Source organism: Tursiops truncatus, chromosome 8 (assembly GCF_011762595.2).
Source record: "Tursiops truncatus isolate mTurTru1 chromosome 8, mTurTru1.mat.Y, whole genome shotgun sequence".
Classification (NCBI taxonomy): domain Eukaryota; kingdom Metazoa; phylum Chordata; class Mammalia; order Artiodactyla; family Delphinidae; genus Tursiops; species Tursiops truncatus.
Genome location: NC_047041.1, coordinates 96,612,327 through 96,632,428, shown reverse-complemented (window position 1 = coordinate 96,632,428; position 20,102 = coordinate 96,612,327). Strand labels below are relative to the sequence as shown.

Genomic DNA, 20,102 nt, shown 5'->3' with positions numbered 1-20,102 from the left:
CTCTCTCTCAATTTACTTATTAAGCCAACTAGACACTGTGGGAAACAGGGAAGTGACTGGCAGTCATTGCCCTCAAGTTCTTTGCAGTCTCTCCCGGAAGCATCATTCTGCGAGTTGGGTTCAAGGGATCCTATTAATCTTCAAGATCAGGCCGTGGGCAGTGCTGTCCGAATCTTGGATGCCCAGACAGGTGTGCCCTGGAGAAGCACCACTGTCAAATACCCTGTGACTAAGAGGGGTCATGCTGGGAACTGCAGGTGGAGATGAGGTCTCCTTTTCCTGCCCAAGAGCCAGGGAGGGAGCTGCAGGTGTGGAATGCCAGGGGCACACGAGCTCCTGTCCCCAGGGAGCAGTCCTTTCAGGTTAGCCCTTTTTCCTTTCCTGGGCATCCCCTTTTTCTCATGGAGGTCTATTCTGGTCCTAACAGTGCTTCTCCCAATCTTATCCACCCACACTCCGATCCCAAACTGAGTCTGGGAACTCCTCCTTCTAAGCCAGCAAGCCACTACTTGTATCCTTAAAGGCTTGAACCTTTGGAAGATACTCGCATACAACCAGCAGGTGGCATCAAAACCCTCTACCCCTCAGCTCCGGCAATCTCAGTTGAGAATCCACTCAAGCCTCTCCAAAGAGACTGGTGAGCTGTCAGGCTTAGGACAGGATTAGATCTAGGCTCTGCAATTTAAGAGCTGTAAAACTTTGGCAGCTCTGCTGAAACCTTTCCGACTCTCAGTTTTTTCATCTGTAAAATGGGGGTGTTACTTGCCAAAGTCATTAGAGGTCCACCATAATGTACCTAGTGTCTAGCACGTGGACTGCACGTGGAAGCGCTTCCATAAATGTGAGCTATTCGTAGGACTACTCGTAGGGAGGATTCTGGGTGAGGAAGTCTCAACGCTGAGGAGGCAGCTGGCGCTGGGTAGCACTACGCGGCCAATGCCCTTTTAACATTGCACTGCTAGTGATAGGCGCAGACAGTAGCACAATGTGAAAAGAGCTCCGGCCCGCAGCAGAGGCATGCCGGCCCTGCCTCCTCGCCCCTTCTCCCAGTCCCCGGGCCACTCAGCTCTCCTGGCCTCCCTCTGCCCTTTCTCATCTTCAGTACAGCTTTCCTCCCTTCTCTTCCGTTCTCAGCGTAGGTCCTCTATTTTCCCCCCATTCCTCTGGCCTTCTTCCTCACGCCCTTCCTAGCACTGAGACCACCTTTTCCCTGAGGTTTTGGGGCTGGGGGCACAGGGTCCAAGGAGGCAGCTTGGCACTCAATCTTCACAGGAAATGAGCGGTAGAAACCCCCCAAATCTGGAGGTGACATGAAGCTGTGTTCATCTGGATTTGTATCTCCGGCAGCTTCCCTCCAGAGAGGAGCTGGCTGACCAGAACCAGAGAACCCTCTCTTCCTCCCTATGCCAAAGCTCGCTCTCCTTTTTAGTTTAGATAAAGGGAAGTTCTAGGCCTTAAGGGGACAGCCTCAGATGAACCTTCAGGACCAGAGGGATGGTGGAGAAAAGGTGCAGGGTCCCCAGGCTGCACAGGAGGGGAGGTGCTTCTGGAGGTAGAAGCTGCAGGTAAAGTCCCACCTCTGCATCTCCTCCTGGAGGTCATTAAATCCACTTTATGGGTTCAGCATTAAATGAAACGGTGCGGTTGATTCCCTCACCATTAGACATAGGCTTTCATTGGCAGTGGGATCAGAATCTGAGTTGTTTCTTGTTTATCCAGGGACTCCAGTTAGGGAGCTTTCAGCTCACCCAGAACTTCCCCATCCTGCCTGGTCTAACGGGCTTAAACCCTGGATAAACAATCCTGACAGCAGCCAAAGGTTCAGAGCCAGGCAGAGCTCTAGGGTGGCACATTCCTGGCTAGAGCTGTGGCCCCGGAAGCTCAACTCCAGTTCTGACCTGGTGAACTGTGTGCAGCCCAGAGGGTCAGGGGCTGTGGGGTAACTCCCCGGTGCACCGAACAGGGAAGGCCTCCAGGAGATAACCTCCGCCTTCCACAGCCGGCAGCCGGAGGAATGGCGGACAGACTCCCAGTTGGGAGCTCTTCCTCTGGGCTTCCCCTCCGGCCCCCTCCCACCCCCTCAGGAAGCAGGAGAGCCTCTCTCCCGCCTTCCTAGGCAGAGTTTGTTCCTGTAATCTGCAAAACGTTCTAACGGGGACCCAGGCCCCACTAGGGCCAGTCGCCAGGCCTCTGCTCTTGGGTTGAGCAAAGCAGTCCCAGCAGGGAACTGGATCATGCCAACAGGGGGCAGAGGAGCAAAGGCAGGACTGCCCAGCAAGTTCCTGGAGGTGAGGGGAAGATTCCTCACCAAGGAGTTCCCAGATCTCTCCCGGGGGAGAGAAGGGAGACGGGGCTGGGGCCAAGGTCCCTTCGGCTCTCACACCCACCTCACTGCAGAGCGGGCCCTGCGATTCAGCAGCCAGCAGGGCCCGTCCCCCAGCGTGGGCCCAGGAGCCATCCCCCAGCTCCTTCCAGAGGCGGGTGTGGAGACCGAGGAGGAAATGGGGGAGGGGAGGCCCCGGCTCAAGTTCTCTCCACTCCCCCTCCTCATTGGCCACCATCTTCCGGGCCCTGCTCCCCGGAGCAGCGGGGGATGGGGCCCAGCCTGCGGAAGGGAGAGAAAGGGCAGGTGGAGGGTTAGCTGGAGCGCCAGGGGCAGGGGCTGGCCCCGACTGTCTCCTCCCCCCCTCCCCGCAGCCATGGCGACTGGAGGGGGAGGGGCCCGGGAGGGTCCTGAAAGCCCCGTTCCGTGAATGGGCTGAAAGGGGCAGGGGGAGGTGGGGGGAGGGGGGCGCGCTCGCCCTCTACGCCCAACGGTGCCCCCCCCCAGGACACACACACACCTAGAGGCTGGACCACACACGCGCGCACACGCAAACTCCCAGCCACACTCGCTGCACAACTCAGCCCTCACTACACACTCACCCAAACAGCAAGCCCCGGAGTGCGAAGCCACAGCTGCTCCACAGAACACACCCCTCAAAACCCCACAACTCTCAGCCCAAGAGCGGGCCTCACACGCACACACAGCCCCTTGGCTCATCCACAACTTCTCAAGATGCACAACTCCCCGCCCGGCTGCAGCCCTTCGGCCACGGCGCTTCCCTCTGCACACACCCGCCAAGTCCCCGGCACGCCCGGCCCCAGACGGCCCGGCCTCAGCCCGGCAGCAGCCGCCCTCCCCTGCGCACCACCGCCCCGCGGGAAAAGGACCGCGAAGCCGCCCCAGCACGACGTGCCTGCTGCTCGCCAGTTACGAGCGCTGCGAAAGGAACAAATGGAAGAGATGCCCACGAGGGGAGGAGGACGAAGAGGGGGAAGGAAGACGAAGGGAAGAGCCCAGACCAGCCCCCTCCCCTCACCGAGAGAATAAAACCGAAAATCGGTGGCGTTACCCCTCAGGGCGCTCAGATACCTACACAGTGCGCTTCCTTACGTTCCTCTGCCTGCCACCTCCTTCTTCCCGGGCTCTTTCTCTGCCCTTCCCTCCCTCTTGGCTTCCCTCCCTGGCCTCGCACCCCCTCTCTCACGCCCTCTCGCGCCCCGCCGGCTCCTCTCCCGGGCCGGGCTCGGATCCCCGGCGGCCGCCCCTCCGCCCGCCGGCCGGGACCAAGGTAGGTCCGGGGACCAAGCGGCCGCCGCGCCCTGGCCTCTGCCGATCTCGCTCTTCCCCCCTCGCCCCCTTTCTCCTTCCACACTCCCTGCCGTCCATCTTGAATACTTGGGATTCTTGAATGGAGGGAGCAGGATCCGCTCCCCCAGGCTCCCATTGGCTGTGGGTTAACCCTTTTGAAACGAGATCCTCCCTCTCATTGGCTGCCAGGCTCCCCTCTTCTCCCCCAACCCCCATCCCCTCCGCCTCCCAGCAGCCGGCGAGGTCTGGGCGCTCCCGGGCGCCCCCTCCCCTGGCCTCTCAGCCCCCCGTACCTCCACCCCCGGACGCCGGTCTCCCTGCCCTTAACATCACACCCGCCACAGGGCTGCAGGTGAGGGCAGATCCGGTTCCCGCCAAATGCGGCCCCAAGGGTGGACTGGCAGAAACCCTGTTCCCAGATGCCCCTCGTGCTGGACCTGGAGACCTTAGAAGATGCAAGAGGTGCAATTTCCTGCCTGTCTCCGAACCCTCCTTGAGCAGAAGTACCTCTCCAACAGGGAATCCACGCAGCCTTTCAGCTTCACCCAAGACGATCCGAGAGCGCTCCTGAACCAACCAGCCCCCCGGGCCGGGCAGGAAGAGGGCAGCTCCGGAAAGGATATCTGAGGCTCTTCTGAGAGGCTGATTCCCTGATCGCCGCAGGGCAGGTCTGACCCTACCAGGAATGTGCAGCATCTGGAGCTCTGCTCAGTCACAAACACCCCCTGGGACCAACCAACGCAGCCGCCTGGCCCTGTGCTGGACCCACGAGGGGCTCTGAGCTGGGAGCCCAGAGGGGCATAGAGGAAGGAGGCAGCAGGGGGTAGGGCAATGAGTCAGGCCTGGGAACGGGGTACCTTTGTTCTAGGCCCAGATCTGCCATAACATGCTTCGCCAGGTCATGTCGCCTCTCTGGGCCTCAGTTTCCTGATTTACAAAAGTTTGATCCGGAACTTCCTATAGAAGTTTCTGTGTGAAGATGGGAATGCTCTATACTGCATCATCCAATATGGTAGCCACTAGCCACACGTAGCCACACGTGGCTACTGAGCATTTGAAATGTGGCTACTATGACTGAGGAAATGGCTTGCTAATTTTATTTAATTTTAATCACTTTTAAATAGCCACATGTAGCCAGTGGCCACCATACTGGACAGCGCAGGCCCAGAATCCCTGTGGTCCTGCTGGAGAACAACATCCCAGGAATCTTGCTGGGGAAAAAAAAAAAAAAAAAAAATCCTGGGGCTTCCCTGGTGACGCAGTGGTTGAGAATCTGCCTGCTAATGCAGGGGACACGGGTTCGAGCCCCGGTCTGGGAGGATCCCACATGCCGTGGAGCAACTAGGCCCGTGAGCCACAACTACTGAGCCTGCGCGTCTGGAGCCTGTGCTCCGCAACAAGAGAGGCCGCCATAGTGAGAGGCCCGCGCACCGCGATGAAGAGTGGCTCCGCTCGCCACAACTAGAGAAAGCCCTCGCACAGAAACGAAGACCCAACACAGCAAAAATAAATTAATTAATTAATAAACTCCTACCCCCAACATCTTCTTTAAAAAAAATAATCCTTTCTCTTTGTCTTCAGGTGCAAAATCTCCCAGATGCAAATTGCAAATCACCAAGGGCATCAACGCCTAGGAAATATTCGAATCCCTGTCACCTTTGTCAGGAACCCTTTTCTTATGATTGTCGATCTGCTCTGTGGGAGCTGAGACACACACCCACGACACACACGGAAGATTAGGGCTAGCAGGATTTGCAAGTTTGCCCAACCTTCTTGTTTTTTCAAAGATAGAAGCCAAGATATCGACAGGAGTTAGGGTGGGGGGTGTCACTTGCCCAAGGGCACACAGCAATTTAACACAATAAACTTAGTGCATCTCTTTGGAGCTCTTATACGCCCACCATGCATACTTTATTAAGTTAATTCACTAAATGCACTTCTCTAGCCCAGGCCAAAAGTGAACTGGGGTTGAAATCAGCCAATATGGCTGATACCAAGGGATAGCCAGCTCCATGGGAGAGGCAGACAGGCTGTCCAACCAGCACGTGAATACCCAGAGCTCCTGGGTTGTAAGAACATAGGTAGCTCAGAGCCTGTTTCCTAAATCAATGTGCTTAAGAGACCCCATTGTGGGATTCCCCACCATGAGGAGAGAAAGCCAGCCGAGAGACAGAAGAGTGAGCCTGGGTTTATCCTTGGGTTAAAAGCAGGAAGCAGAATTAGCAAGCAGCTGGGGCTTCTGTAGGAGGAGGGGTGCAGGGTGTCCAGGATTCTGGTAGCTACAGGCTTGGTGCATACAGGGCCCTAACCCAGCAGACAGAACAGCCCCAGGAGCTGGTAAAAGGGACTGTAGCACCTGCCTGAGCTTGTACAGACCCTTGTCCAGTCCCCACTTGTGGAGGGCGTCTGCCTGGGTAATGTGCGCTGGGTAAGGGGAAGGCACAGAGCTGCCTGGAGAATGGCTTCTGTCCTCAGCACTTCTTTATTACAGGTGAAAATTGCTAATTGACTTCTCTGGTGACAGACAAAGAGTTCGGAGGAGGGAAGGATTGCTCCCAGTTGGGAATGGAATCTAAGAAGGCTTCCTGGAGGAAGTAGCATCTAAGACTTGAAGACCAGAAAGGATTTAAAGACAAGAAGATGGGAGGAAGGAAGACCAGGAAATGGCAAGGAGAGGAAACAACACAAAGGCTGGAAGGTGGGGAAATGGTGGTATGTGCTTAGAATGGGTTGTAAATTCAGTAGGAACCTAGGATATAGGAAGGAGAATAGCAAGGATGGAAAGTCAGGCTGAGAAAGGTTGTGGAGGGCTTGAACACTTCCCTCTAGGCTAGGCTCAGCTCCAATGACATCATTTTTCTTGAAGATGCCCTTACCCTTTTCCCCTGCCAAGAGATGCCTCCTACCTATTCATCAAGCTACCCCAGTGCCTCCACCCTCAGGTTTCTGCAGCTTCTACCTTAGTCTGAAGGCTGCCATTTGTGTTCCACAAACACCCTTCCCAAGGCAGAGTGGACTCTGGTTCCCCGCGAGGGGATGGACTCTCTTTGGTCCCTCTCAGCTCAGTCTCCAGTCTCTGGATTCCCTGTGCCCAGGTGTGAGCTGCATAAAGAAGGCTTCCTTTTTCACTTACCACCTTTTAAACCTCTGTACAGCCCCATCCCATCTCAGGAGTTTAAAATGGAGGCCAAGGGACTTCCCTGGTGGTCCAGTGGTTAAGACTCCGTGCTTCCACAGCAGGGTGCATAGGTTCGATCCCTGGTCAGGGAACTAAGATGATGCACAGTGCGGCCAAAAAAAAAAAAAGGTACCCGGGAGCTATTTGGCCCCAGCCCCTCTTACATTCTTTTCTCCCCCTTCCCCCCCCTCAGGACTTCCAGAGTGCTCCTGGGCTTTGCAGTACCCTTTCTTCCTCACCATCCCACAGTATGTCCAGGATCTTTCTGGAGGTGGCCCTTTGCCCTCCTCCCTAATCTCTGGAGTCCTCCCCAGATTCCAGTATACCACTTGTGAGACAGCAAGACCTCTACCTCAGTCCTCTGCCTCTTGGAAGGACGCAGTCTGAAACTAATATTAGAGACATGTTGCCTCTCTGCTTAAACGTCAGTGGAGGGAACTTGGCTTCATGGCTCCTAACTCAGAGGTGACACAGGCCTTTCCATATGTGTCTCTCTCCTTTCCCCTTCTTCCACAATAAGGCGCCTTTGTGTCTCCTCTCAGCTGCTTATGTGTCTGAGGGCTTCCTATGTGGAAGCCTCTGGAATCATTGCTGGGAAACATTCCTAGCCCCAAGGTGCTCGTAGTTGAGGGTTACAAGGCAGACACATAAAGAGGAAAGTCAGAGAACGACAGGTGTCCAAATAGACGCAAGAACCTTCTTTGGGAGGCAAACCCATTTCCCCGAGGTCTTGATGCTATCCTTGCTTCATCAGTTGCCCCATTTATTGCATCTCCAATCCCCTTCCATGAGCCTAGAGCAAGGTTCAGCAAACTATAGCCCACGGATGAGATCTTGCCCTTTGCCTGTTGGGGTTTTTTTTGTGTTTTTGGTGTGTGTGGCTTTTTTTTTTTTTTTTTTTTTTTTGGTAAATAAGGTCCATTGAAACACAGCCCTGCTCACTTGGTGACACATTGCCTATGGCTGCTTTCACACTACAATGGCAGAGTTGAGGGGTCACCACAGAGACCACCCTACGGCTGGTAAAGCTTAGTATATTTACTAGCTCGCTCTTTACAACAAAGGTTTGTGAACAGTTTTGGACCCTGTCATCTCAGAAAGCTGTAACAGAACTCAAGGAAGTCAACTGAAATTACTCTGAGATGGGAGTGGAAAGGCACAGCCCAGACTTTCCCCCTCAGCCTACAGATACGCTCAAATCTTCCCATAACCCACCGTGAAACTTCTCACAATGCTGGTCAGTTTGCCACATCTCCCCTTCATGTCCCACCCACTCTTAAACCTATGCAGTCTGGCTTTTGCCCCTACTTTCCCCTGGAATGTTTCCCACTGGGACCACCACGGACCTCCCCATCCCTGGCCCATCATTCTTTTCTCGATTCTCATCACACACAACCTCTCTTTAGCTTCTGCCTCTCTTGACTGTATCAGTCTTGAAATGCTCATGGTTTCTGGGAGACTAGACCAGTCTTGAACTGCCTCTTATGTCTCCAACTATTCCTCCTCAGGTCCCTTCCCATGGGTGTTCTTCCCTCCCCTGCTGCTTAAATACACATTCTGCAAGGATTTGTCCATGACCTCTTCTCCCCTCAAGCCTTCTCACTGGACAAAATCATCCACATACCTGATTTTAACACTCTCATTTACGTTGATGACTTCCCAATGTACAACTTCCGAACTGAAAGCCCAGATTTCTAACAGTGTGCTGCAGCTCCTCAGGTGCTTGTCTTAGCGACCAGACAAGCTGAATTTGTTCCCTATCGAGCACATCATCCTATACCTCTGCCCCTCACCTACTCACCTTTGCCTCTTCTTCCATCTGCCCCTTAATTGTTGCTCTTCCTAAGAGATCTGCCCTTGGCCCTTCTCTCTTTGAGGGCAATTTCATCCATTTTTACAGTTTCAACAATCACCTGTGCAAGAATCGCTGCCCAAGTCTATTGGGGTTGGCAAAAAAGTTCGTTTGGGTTTTCCCATAACATGAAAAAACCCAAACAAACTTTTTGGCCAACCTAATATATCTCCAGGTATGTTCGCAGCTGCTTCCTTACATTCCCAAGTAGATGTATGAGGTAGGTATCAGGGGCTTTTGCCTGCCTGAATTCCATCCTGCTTCTAGTAACACCTTAGCTCTCCTCTGGGGAGACAGCTGTTCTCTACTTTCGTTCCGCATGGTTCACACGAGGCTGACCTCACCTACCCCTTCAGGGGCAGTCCCACAACCCACGTGTATTAGGTCTATGGCTGTATAACAAATTAGTCCAAAATTTAGTGGCTTAAGACAACACACATTTATTTTCTCACAGTTTCTGTGGGTCAGGAATCTGGGCAGGGTTTGGTTGGGTCCTCTGATCATGGTCTCTCATGAGGCTGCAGTCAAAGTATCAGGGCTGGGGTCTCATCTGAAGGCTCAAAGGGGAAGGAGTTGCTTCCACGTTAACTTTCAGAGTTGTTGGCAGGATTCAGTTCCTCAAGTGCTGTTGGACTGAGGGTCTCGGTTCCTTGGTGGCCGTTGGCCACCCTCGGTTCCTTGCAATGTGGGTGTCTCCAACATGGCAGCTTGCATTAGCAAAGCCAGCAAGAGAGAGTCTGCTAGCAAGATGGAAGTCAAAGTCTTTGTAACCTAATCACAGAAGTGACACCCCCTCAACATTACCATATTCTGTTGGTTAGAAGTAAGTTACTCAAGAGGAGAAGATAAAACAAGAGTATGAATCTAGGAGGCAGGATCACTGGGGGACATAATTGAGGCTGTCAACCACAGAAGACTGAGCCGATTAAACAACAATAATTGATTCAAGGATGGGTATCTGATCAAAGTCAATCAGAATTAGACCTGAGGGGCTTCCCTGGTGGCTCAGTGGTTAAGAATCTGCCTGCCAATACAGGGGACACAGGTTCGAGCCCTGGTCCAGGAAGATCCCACATGCCGCGGAGCAACTAAGCTTGTGCGCCACAACTACTAAGCCTGCGCTCTAGAGCCCGTGAGCCACAACTACTGAGCCCACGAGCCACAACTACTGAAGCCCGCGCACCTAGAGCCTTGCTCTGCAACAAGAGAAGCCACCGCAGTGAGAAGCCCACGCACCACAACGAAGGGTGGTCCCCACTCGCCGCAACTAGAGAAAGCCTGTGTGCAGCAACATGAAGACCCAACACAGCCTAATTAATTAATATTAATTTAAAAAAAAAACCAAAAACATGCACGCGTTAAAAAAAAAAAAAGAATTAGACCTGAGATGTTTGCCAGAACTTTGGAGAGAGTGGAATTGCTGGCATAGTTTTGCTGGCAGAAGAGGGTAAGCTTGAAACTGCTGTTGGTCATAACCACTGCCTCGTGGAGAGGAGAATCTGCCTAAACTGGAAACATAATAAGGAACAAGAAGGCAAGAGATGGGGAGAGACAGATGCCTGATAACATCATGTGAGAACCTGATACAGCCATGCCTACAGCAGAACCTCTCGAGTTTTCAGTTATGTAAGCCCGGACATTCCTTCTACTCACATCGGTTTCAGATGGATGCTGCCACCCACAACCAAAAGGTTCCTAATGGATAAAATGTCTCAGAAATACCTCGGATTCAGTTTGCCCAAACCCAATTTAATGATCTTACCTTCATCTTCCCCACAAACCTGCTTCTCTTCCTTGATTCTATTTTGCAGTTTAAAAGCATAACACAATTGCTTGGGGTGAAAACCTTGAAGTCATTTTTGCCCTTCCTTACTTGCTGTGGAGGTTGGAATAGCCCACGCAACATGGGCTCTATAGAACCGTAGGAGATACCTTTTTCCTTCGCAAAGATGGGGGAGGCTCTAAGGTGACCCAATGAAATACAATCTTAACTATACAGCTAAACAAGTAACTAGGTTTTCCTCCAAGTCATTAGAATCTTACAGAATTTCTGGATGTGAATCACACGATTCAGAGGATGAGAATACTGTATCTGACCCTCATATCAAAACATACCATAGACAAAGTGAAATTCTGGCAAACTGCCTGGTGACCGTGTCCTTTGGAAGGCACCCCGGACTGGTTTTGTGAAAATATTCCTTCTGTCTCTAAGGCAGACTAAAAGAATTGTGTCATTTGGAAGTCAGTCATAATTTCTTTGACGTCTTTCTCCTTAGAATTCCAATCAAAATTCTAATCTTTACCTTCCTTTCCCTCTGCCGCCTTCATCCGGAATTGCCCTAAATCCTGTGCTTTCTACCTCTCAGACATGCCCTGTTTTCTCCATTCCCCTGTCAGCTCAATATCCACCTTGGGGTTTTGGATCATCTTCTGAAAAACTTTCTTTCCAATCTCCACTCCGTCAGAGTGTGAGTCGACAACACAGACTTCAGATCATCTGCCCCAAACTGTGATGGCTCCCTGGTGCTTAGACAATGCTTTCTAACCTTTATTGCGTTATGGACCCTTTATTTTTTTTATTAAAAATTTTTTTCGCCTCATTGCGTGGAGTTGCAGGATCCTAGTTCCCCGACCAGGGATCAGACCTGTGCCCCTTGCAGGGGAAGCACGGAGAGTCTTAACGACTGAACCGCCAGCGAAGTCTCTGGACCCTTTTTTTAAAAAGCTGATGAAATCTATGGGTAAGGTAACCCTTTCTGGAAAAATCTGTATTTTGTGTTTTGGTGTACATTTCAAGAGGATCACGTGATCCCTCTGGCGTCTGCAACGTGGGCTCTATAGAATATTTAGATATTCCTAAATGGAATATTTAGATATTCCTAAATATCTTGATGACATAGCCTCTCATCAACTCGGGTGAGACCTTCATACAGAGACTACATTCCAAACTTCTTCGCATGGCATTCGATGCCTTCCAGACTGAACTCTACCTGCCTTTCTAGCTGCACCTTCTGCCTCGTGCAGTTATGGTTAGTTTATGTCCGGTTCCCCACCAGGCCAAGAGCCTCCCTTAAAGCAGAGATTGTGCTTTTTTATTTTTCCTTGTTATGTCTCCCCAGATGGAACGAAAATTTCTCAGGAGCAACAATCAGAATGCCTAGATTAGTGCAGGATCAATTGTTAGTTCACTGCTAGGGTTTTTTTTAAATTTATCTTATTTTGGTGAGAATACTTAACAAACACTTAACATGAGATCTACCCTCTTAACAGATTTTTAAGGGTACAATACAGTATTATTGACAATAGGTACAAGGGTGTACAGCAGATCTCTAGGATTTATTCATCTTGCTAATTGAAACTTTACGCTGGTTGATTAGGAATTTTCCATTTCTCTCTCCATCCAGCTCTTGGCAATCACCGTTCCATTCTTTGATTCTAAGAGTTTGACTATTTTGGAAACCTCATGTAAGTGGAATCATGCAGTACTTGTCTTTCTGAGATGGGCTTATTTCATTTAGCATAATATCTTCAAGGTTCACCCATGTTTTCACATATTGCAGAATTTTCTTCTCTTTTAAGGCTGAATAATATTCCATGTACGCCTTTACCACATTTTCTTTATCCGTTCATTGTCGATGGACAGTTGTTTCCACATCTTGACTATTGTGAATAGTGTTGCAAACTATTAATTTAAGATTTATTAATTTCTAACAGCAAAAGGATTTTAGGGTGATGGGCCTAGCTAGTACGATACAATGCCACAGGCTCCAGATCTATATTTGGGGAGAGTTCTGATTTCAAAAGTTTTCAGTTTTAGTGGACCCCACAGGGATGGGAACTTCTCAAATCTTGTGCCATGATTTTGGTTTAGAAAACCTCCCCACTGGTGAACTTCTCACCACATTTGCCAGTACTAATGCCAGGAATCATTTTTGGTAGCTGGAGCCCTTTGGGACCCTGGAGAGCCTTTTTAAAAAAAAATTTTTAATTTAATTTAGTTTTTATTTTTTGGCTGCATTGGGTCTTTGTTGCTGCGCGCGGGCTTTCTCTAGTTGCGGCGAGCAGGGGCTACTCTTCGTTGCGGTGCGTGGGCTTCTCATTGCGGTGGTTTCTCTTGTTGCGGAGCACAGGCTCTAGGCACGCGGGTTCAGGAGTTGTGGCACACGGGCTTAGTTGCTCTGCGGCATGTGGGATCTTCCCAGACCAGGGCTCGAACCCATGTCCCCTGCATTGGCAGGAGGATTCTTAACCACTGAGCCACCAGGGAGTCCGGACCCTGGAGAAACTTAAAGAACTGGTTCGGGTGGTGGATTCTTAGGTGAGTTTATTGATCTCATATTGTAGCTCTGACTCAATCCCCACCCCCAGCACAAGCCGGAACAAGACATAGGAATGTCTCCTCTGTGGCACCAAAATGGACTTTCTCAGGAAATCTGGGGTGAGAGAAAATTGCTTCCCTTTGGCCACATTTCAAAATTCCTCCCACGTTCCAGTCACCCCCGCCCCCACCTCCCACTACATGGGACATTTCATACCACACGGTGGGAAGTAGAAGGAAGATATTATCAGTCCATAAAAGTGCATGATCTCCGGGGACAAGGACTCTGTCTGTCTTGTTTGACGTTATGTTTCCAGGGCTACAACAGTGCCTAGCACATAGTGGGCTCTCAACTTCTACTTGTTGAATGAATGAATGAATGAATGGGAAAACGGGAGAAGTCAATGATTTCGGCTTCTAACTTACAAATGTTTGTCCTCAGAACCTCTATCATTTCTTTGTGGGCACATGGATCTTGTGATTTCAGCCAACCATAAGCACTGAAGGATCTAGGTCCTACTAGACCTGTCAGGATCAATGGGATGACTTCAGATTTCTCTCATACGTAACATATGCAGCATCGATAAATCAGATGCCCTCATTGTGCGCAAGGGCCTCACATGATGGTATCAACGTGCTATGGTTGGAGTTATCAGTTAATATTAGTTTCTACCTCATGACCCATAATGGCCACTCAAGCTCCAGCCATCATGTTTTATTCCAGCCAATAGAAGGCAGGAAGAAGGACTGAAGAAGGGTGTACCCCTCTTTTTTTTCTTTTTTTACGTTAAATTATTAAGAATATTTATTTTTGGACCATTATCATTTTTTTGTCCACTTTTTATAAGTTTCCTACGATGAATGCGTGGGTGTGCCCCTCTTTTAAAGAGACTTTCCAGGGACTTCCCTGGTGGCCCATCCAGTGGTTAAAACTCCGAGCTTCCACTGCAGGGGGCACGGGTTCAATCCCTGGTCAGGGAACTAAGATCTCATATGCCGCACGGCATGGCCAAAAATAAATTAAAAAAAAATAATAATAAATAAAGAGACTTTCCAGAAGTTACCTATGATTCTTCTCCTTACATCCCATTAGCCAGAACTTAGTCACATGGCCACAGCTAATTTCAGGGGAGGAAATCTTTATTTCCTCCAGGTAATCAGCTAAAAACTCAGGGGCTCTATTACAAAGGAAGAAGTGGGGAACATATTGGGGGAGACTGTTAACACGTTGGGAGAGGTGGTTTGACCTGGAAAGTCTTACAAAACCAGAGAAACTTCTCTCTACTCACAACCCCACTCACTGCTCTCATCTGTGGCGCAGTGGCCACCAGCCCAATCCCACGTGAGAGTGGAGGGGTCTGTGCAGTGGTGAGAAAGCATAGCTGCTGGAGTCAGATGGCCACAGGTTCAAGTATGTCTCTGGACCTCTCCTTTCTTCCCTCTCTGAAGTGAAGAAAACAATGCCCATTGTGTAAAGTTATGGTGGGATTTCCTGGGAAATCCCTGGGACAGACTTGTTGCCCATGAATGGTGCTTTTTAAAAAAATTGTGGTAAAAAAATCTATACAATTTACCCTTTGAACCATTTGTAGTGTACAGCACAGAAGCGTTAACTATACGCACATTGTCGTGCAACAGATTTCTAAGACTTTTTCATCCTGCAAAACTGAAACACTGCACGTGTTGAACAGCAAGGCCCCTGTTCCCTCTCCCTCCAGCCCCTGGCAGCCACCATTCTACTCTCTAAGTTCCACTACTTTAGATGCATCACATCAGTAGACTTGTACATCATTTGTCTTTTGGGACTGGCTTATTTCACTTAGCATAATGTCCTCAAGGTTCATCCATGTTGTAGCATGTGGCAGGATTTCCTTCCTTTTTTTAAACGGAATCGTATTCCTTTGTATGGATATGCCATATTTTCTATATCCACATATTCTTTTTTTTTTTTTTTTTTGCTGCATTTGGGTCTTCGTTGCTGCGCACCGGCTTTCTCTAGATGTGGTGAGCGGGGGCTACTCTTCGTTGCGGTGCGCGGGCTTCTCATTGCAGTGGCTTCTCTCGTTGCAGGGCACGGACTCTAGGCACGCGGGCTCAGGAGTTGTGGCTCGCGAGCTGTAGAGCACAGGCTCAGTAGTTGTGGTGCATGGGCTTAGTTGTTCTGCGGCATGTGGGATTTTCCCGGACCAGGGCTCGAACCCATGTCCCCTGCATTGGAAGGCGGATTCTTATCCACTGAGCCACCAGGGAAGTCCGATCCACATATTCTTCATCCAGTGGATGTTTAGGTTGCTTCCATCTCTGAGCTATTGCGGCTAATGCTGCAAGAATGGTGCTTCTTACGAGACTACTTAGTATCAGAGACTAGTTCTCTTCTTTCTTTCATTATCCTTTGGTGGGGAGCTTCATGGTTTGTTTGTTTTTTTCTTTTCCTGTGTGTAAATAATTGTTAGGTTAAACATCTTAGGTGGAAACAAGGTGGATGAATCTGGGAGTTTTACAGATACTGCATATCAATTAGAGGGAAAGGGACAAGGTGCCTCAGGACATTTACAGAGTACAGATTCTCTTTAGGCGGCCTATTTGAATAGATAAGAGGAGCTGCAGGGCTGTCACATTGTTGAATCCTAGGGCCACTAAAATTCTAGACTCCAGATGTCTACTTACAGGAAAGGTGCAGAACCATTGTCGAGTTCTGACTGAAGCCATCCACCCCTGAATCCTAAATCTTGACCCCCAAGGATCAAAGGCCTCGAGCAGCAGTAAGGAAGAAAGACCACCTAACACAAATGTGTGGTTCTCTCGTTGAGAAGTAACTTATCAGGCAAAACCCTAGCGATAGTAACTATGAGAAGCTGCGCCTTGGTGTTCCTTCCTCCAGTGGTTTCGATAGGAGACACAGAAAAGAAGAATAACGTCAATGTCATTCCTTGTATAAACAAGGAAACCTTTACCCAAATATGGGTGTTGCACACTTTGAATCAAAAGCATTTGTTACGCATTTATAGGCATAGATGGTATCAGAGAAGCATGGACTGAATCAGCTTCCCAAAGAGCTTCCGAGTGGCTGGAGTGAGAAGGCAAACACTCACGAACACGGTGACATTGGCTGGGAAAAGTAGAGAACACTACTGGTGGGGAGGGGAGGATGTGGTTTGCCCTGGACTTAGAAGAATGACAGCATTTCAATAAGCGGACAGGGTTCAGAAAGGCATTGTTTTCTTTTGTTTTGATTTAGCCAATATGTACTGAGGGCCAACTCGGTAGGAGCCAGGCTCCATGCTTGAAGCCGAGGATAATGACGAAAAGACATAGTCACTGCCTTCCAGGAGGTTTTCAAAACTATTTCATCAGGGGAGCAGATTTTTCTAATGAGGCCCACACTGCCCTGGCCTCACCCTCTGAAGGGGCCCAGAGGCACCCCCAGGACACCCAGTCCCCACGAAGCACAGCTTGATGAGCAGGGGTTGGGGATACAGGGCTGACAGTCTGGCTGTGGCAGCAGAAGGGGAGTTGGCTCTGACGCTGTACCCTGGAGCTGGCCACCAGTCAGGCACCTTGTGTCCACGGTGAGGCCATCCTCCAGAACCTTGCTCGCCCGTCTCACCCACCTGGCTGTTGCCATGCATTTTCTGCTCAGCCCCTGACCCTTGGCCCGTGGGACTGGTATTTGGTCTCCCACTGTGGGACTCCTTCAGACTCTGGCTGTTTCGTTGATTTAGGACAGAAGACGAGGAAGAAGTAAGTGCTCGTGGCGTTTCCAGGAGGAAACACTCAGCAATAAGCAGGCTCTTCAAACCTGAGACGGTGAGCTGGGGAGTCACCGCATGGAGGTGGGGGAGGGTAGGAGATGCGCTGGGATCCTGCGCAAATGGCAGAATCTGGTTTGAATAGCACTGCTAGCCTGCCCAGCTGGGTGACCCTGAGCAAATCATTTCTGAGAGGCTGCTTTTCCTCATTTGCAAATCTGGCAAAACAATACCAAGTCACAGGATTACTGCTAAGTTTCAGTGAAATACTGAAAATGAAGCCCAGGGTGGGGCACATGATAAAAGCCCGAGTGAAAGGGGCTTAAGCGAGGGAGAGGAGTGGGGAGCTTCACAAGAGCCCCTGGAGCGTGGAGAGGGAAGAACAGAAGGCCAACAGCTGAGCCAGAGTGTGCCCTTAACGCTGTACAGCCGATCTCCCGGTCACTCAAGGAGAAATGGAATGGAATGGGGGAGGGGGCTGGGCGGGCAGACTGTCACTCGGGGATGATGGATGAGCGAGCGTATTCCACGGCTTGTAATTAGTGCCAACTGGCCCTGAGATCCTTCCCCTGGGGGAGTGTTCCCTGCTCCTCCTGCTTGGGAGGCCCTCCTCAGGGCTCAGGGCGGGGGCTGGGTGTAAAGTTTGCCCTGAAACTCTGGCACAGTCTTCCAGCGGCTGGTGTGCGTGTGCTTCTGTACGTGGGTGTGAATGCAGATATATGTGTATATTTGTGACTCTGGTATCAGCGTATGCATGCATGTGCACCTATGTACGTTTGTGTGTACTTACACACACCTATATGAGTGTGCATGTGTGCTAAGTTGCTAGTCAAGACATGGTTAAATATGCAATGAGAAGAATACATCAAATGCTAGATTTTTGTTGGGTTCACTTGAAGGGGACTTTCAGTTTGAAGAAGTCACTTGACTAGTAGGCAGCCATGTCCTGAGGGAGGAAATAACAGATATGACCACGCCCCTTCCTGAGGTCCCTGGTAGCCAAAGCACGTCAGGATGCAAGAGGTGTCCTAGGGCTTCCCTGGTGGCGCAGTGGTTGAGAGTCCACCTGCCGATGCAGGGGACACGGGTTCGTGCCCCGGTCCGGGAGGATCCCGCATGCCGCGGAGCGGCTGGGCCCGTGAGCCATGGCCGCTGAGCCTGCGCGTCCGGAGCCTGTGCTCCGCAACGGGAGAGGCCACAACAGTGAGAGGCCCGCGTACCGCAAAAAAAAAAAAAAAAATAAATAAATAAATAAATAAAATATTTTCTGTATCCTAGAATGATGTTATCTTAGAGTTCATTAAGCGGTGGCGTTAGCGCCAAAAAACGCTCTCCAAAATCAATAACTTTGTAATGGAAGTTAGATATGATAAAACATTATGAAAAAGCCCAAGTAACTGTCATAACATGCCAAGAAGTTAGTTTAGGAGCGCCTACTCTGTGAAACGTGAGACTTTTAGTGTTCAGTAAATAAAAAATAGCACAAAGGCAAACATATTCTACAGTAGTTGAAGATTCCTTTCCCTACCTTTTATAATTACTCTTCTGGGAAATATAGTGTCAAATTATATGAGTCTTGAATTATCCAGCGTCTTCGGTAGCATATCTTTTTCGTAAGGTGTGATCTCCTCTTAAATGAAATTATGTACGCCATGAAAATGTCTCAGTTTGGTAAATGCGTAATGCATATTAGGTAGTTTTTACAGTTATTCTTAATCCCAGCCCTAAGGGTTTTTAGGGACCAGGGGGATTCTGACACAGCATGTGGCTCAGGTCGGGAAGTCTTCTGGAATCCAGGTAGAACCTAAAGGTATTGAACTTTTGAAAACAGTGGCTGAATGAGTGTAAATTGTTAACTCTGGAATCAAAGTTTAAATCCCCGCAGTAGCTGTTTAAGAATCTGGAACAGATTATGTGTCCAAGAGGCTACACAGGACAAAGTTTCAACAGTGACGCCATGTGGCAGCAAGGACTAACTGCAATGCAACCCTAATCCCACTCGAAGATTCTTTCTCTGAACACCCTCGACTAAATCCACCAGCAGAGCATTGTGTCACTGGGGATGGGAAGCAGATCACTGGAACTTTGCCTATCCCAGAGTGGGACTGCAGGGCAGGACGAGGAGGTGGGCGTCTTAGATGTGTGTGTTTATGAGTGTATGGCCCTCTGTCTTCCTCAAAAGGGACCCCTGTGGGTGGAGGAGCTGGGGGTTAAGTATGCCAGCCACAGAGATAGCAGAAAAGGAAGGGTAAAATTACACGCAAGCAACATCACATTCCATGTAATAAGTTGTTTCTAATATTATAATGATACAGACAAAAAGGTCTTGATTCTTTAAGGAAAATCTCAGAGTAGCAAGCTGTTGGGGAAAGTTACTGACTTTCTCTACATATGCATAAGACCACTATGGTAGATTAGAAAAATGGCCACAGTTATTCATGCCTCCTTATATGCATGCCTTTTGCAAAATGACTCTGCAGGTCTTAAGAGTGGACACGTTTCTGGAATTCCCTGGCGGTCCAGTGGTTAGGACTCTGTGCTTTCACTGCTGAAGGCCTGGGTTCAATCCCTGGTCAGGGAACTAAAATCCTGCAAGCTGTGCGGTACAGCCAAAAAAAAAAAAAAAAATGTGGACACATTTCCCTGACACTTTGAATCTAAGCTGGCCTGATGATTTGTTTTGGTCAATAGAATGAGGCAGAAGTGATGTTATATTACTTCCTAGCTTCAGACTCAAGAGGTCTTGTGTGTTTCTGCCCACTTTCTTAGACCCCTGCAACCTCCATTTGAATAAGACCAGATTAGCCTCCTGGAAAATGAGAGACCAAATGGAGCAGAGCCGGTGAGCTGATTCATTTCAGCCAAGGTCCCAGCCGTATGGAAGAGCCTGTACAAACCCAAAGCCAAACCTCATCAGACCTTCCAGCTAACCTCCCCAGCTGAGTCCAGCAGACACATAATCAAGGCCACCCTAAACCTGCCAGGCCCTCACAGACTCAGTGACTCATGAGCTAAATAAATGTTTATCGTTTTCAACAAACTAACCCCCTAAAAGGGACACGTGCCCTCTTACAAGAGAAGCCTCAGAACAGAAAACATTTAAATTCCCTTCACTCTCAGACTTTCTACTCTTTCCAGATGTAAAGGGATCTCCTCTTTGCCCCTACCTGGATGTGGTGATGCATTCATTCAATCATTCATTCACTTAATAGATTTTTTTTTTTTAATGTAAGGCACTTTGATAGGCGTGGTGGGGCACATGGTACAGGGCATAAAAAACACAGATCCGATTTATTATTATCATTTTTAATTTTATTTACTTTTGGCTGCATTGGGTCTTCATTGCTGCATGCGGGCTTTCTCTAGTTGTG

General features: G+C 49.6%; 1 long non-coding RNA gene across 2 annotated transcripts in view; it reads left to right on the top strand.

Moving 5' to 3' along the window:
- Positions 1 to 3,513: 3,513 nt before the first annotated feature.
- Positions 3,514 to 20,102, top strand: part of LOC117313158 (uncharacterized) — a 28,968-nt gene continuing 12,379 nt past the window's right edge. Inside the window, exons 1-2 of one of the 2 annotated variants that reach the window (XR_004527638.2) lie at positions 3,514 to 6,332; positions 16,705 to 16,789. This is a non-coding gene — a long non-coding RNA (uncharacterized lncRNA). The remainder of the gene's footprint in view (positions 6,333 to 16,704; positions 16,790 to 20,102) is intronic. The other variant, XR_012333542.1, reaches the window with a different exon arrangement.